We start from the raw sequence: 2,500 nt of genomic DNA on the forward strand, positions 1-2,500 counted from the left end.
CTATGGTACAACAACTTTCCTCCGTGCCCCTGGTACGACAGCTTTTCTCGTGCCTATGGTACAACAACTTTTCTCGTGCCTATGGTACAACAACTTTTCGCCGTGCCCCTGGTACACCGCTCAGTAGCACTTTGCCACACACACACTCCTCGTACCTATGGTACGACAACTTTTCTCGTGCCTATGGTACGACAACTTTTCTCGTGCCTATGGTACAACAACTTTTCGCCGTGCCCCTGGTACACCGCTCAGTAGCACTTTGCCACACAAACTCTCCTCGTGCCTATGGTACGACAACTTTTCTCGTGCCTATGGTACAACAACTTTCCTCCGTGCCCCTGGTACGACAGCTTTTCTCGTGCCTATGGTACAACAACTTTTCTCGTGCCTATGGTACAACAACTTTTCGCCGTGCCCCTGGTACACCGCTCAGTAGCACTTTGCCACACACACACTCCTCGTACCTATGGTACGACAACTTTTCTCGTGCCTATGGTACGACAACTTTTCTCGTGCCTATGGTACAACAACTTTTCGCCGTGCCCCTGGTACACCGCTCAGTAGCACTTTGCCACACAAACTCTCCTCGTGCCTATGGTACGACAACTTTTCTCGTGCCTATGGTACAACAACTTTCCTCCGTGCCCCTGGTATGACAGCTTTTCTCGTGCCTGTGGTACAACAACTTTTCTCGTGCCTATGGTACAACAACTTTTCGCCGTGCCCCTGGTACACCGCTCAGTAGCACTTTGCCACACACACACACCACTCGTGCCTATGGTACGACAACTTTTCTCGTGCCTATGGTACGACAACTTTTCTCGTGCCTATGGTACAACAACTTTCCTCCGTGCCCCTGGTATGACAGCTTTTCTCGTGCCTATGGTACAACAACTTTTCTCGTGCCTATGGTACAACAACTTTTCGCCGTGCCCCTGGTACACCGCTCAGTAGCACTTTGCCACACACGCACACTCCTCGTACCTATGGTACGACAACTTTTCTCGTGCCTATGGTACGACAACTTTTCTCGTGCCTATGGTACAACAACTTTTCGCCGTGCCCCTGGTACACCGCTCAGTAGCACTTTGCCACACAAACTCTCCTCGTGCCTATGGTACGACAACTTTTCTCGTGCCTATGGTACAACAACTTTCCTCCGTGCCCCTGGTATGACAGCTTTTCTCGTGCCTATGGTACAACAACTTTTCTCGTGCCTATGGTACAACAACTTTTCGCCCTGCCCCTGGTACACCGCTCAGTAGCACTTTGCCACACACACACACACCACTCGTGCCTATGGTACGACAACTTTTCTCGTGCCTATGGTACGACAACTTTTCTCGTGCCTATGGTACAACAACCTTTCCCCGTGCCCCTGGGACACTGCGCAGAAAGTCTTTGCCACACACACACACCACTCGTGCCTATGGTACGACAAAAGGCCCCGGGGACCTACATCGCACCTTGCTCTTGCCTCCCTTACAGCTGAAAAAGGTCCATGCCTGTGCCCTGGCCCTGCTGAAATTCCCTCTCCATTTAGCCGAGGCAGTGAGTCGGCCTCCTGTCTCCCTTTACGGTCGAAAAAGATGTGCTCCTGGGCGCGCTGGCCCTGCTGCTACTCACATCGGGCATGGACCTGGACCTCCAGCAGGCCCCGGGGACCTACATCACACCTTGCTCTTGCCTCCCTTACAGCTGAAAAAGGTCCATGCCTGTGCCCTGGCCCTGCTGAAATTCCCTCTCCATTTAGCCGAGGCAGAGAGTCGGCCTCCTCTCTCCTTTACGGTCGAAAAAGATGTGCTCCTGGGCGCGCTGGCCCTGCTGCTACTCACATCGGGCATGGACCTGGACCTCCAGCAGGCCCCGGGGACCTACATCGCACATTGCTCTTCCCTCCCTTGCAGCTGAAAAAGGTCCATGCTTGTGCCCTGGCCCTTCTGAAATTCCCTCTCCATTTAGCCGAGGCAGTGAGTCGGCCTCCTGTCTCCCTTTACGGTCGAAAAAGATGTGCTCCTGGGCGCGCTGGCCCTGCTGCTACTCACATCGGGCATGGACCTGGACCTCCAGCAGGCCCCGGGGACCTACATCACACCTTGCTCTTGCCTCCCTTACAGCTGAAAAGGTCCATGCTTTTGCCCTGGCCCTTCTGAAATTCCCTCTCCATTTAGCCGAGGCAGTGAGTCGGCCTCCTGTCTCCTTCACGGTCGAAAAAGATGTGCTCCTGGGCGCGCTGGCCCTGCTGCTACTCACATCGGGCAGGGACCTGGACCTCCAGCAGGCCCCGGGGACCAACATACTCCTCTGCTCTACTCCCCCACTAGCTTTCCTTCTCCCGCAGTTACCCTCCACCACAAATCCAGCATGGCCCTTGCCCTCCAGCAGGCCCCGAGGACCCACATACTCCTCCGCTCTAATCCCCCATGAGCTTTCCTTCTCCTGCAGTTACCCTCCACCGCATATCCAGCATGGCCCTTGACCTCCAGCATGCCCCGGGGAC

Source organism: Maylandia zebra, unplaced genomic scaffold (assembly GCF_041146795.1).
Source record: "Maylandia zebra isolate NMK-2024a unplaced genomic scaffold, Mzebra_GT3a scaffold34, whole genome shotgun sequence".
Lineage (NCBI taxonomy): Eukaryota > Metazoa > Chordata > Actinopteri > Cichliformes > Cichlidae > Maylandia > Maylandia zebra.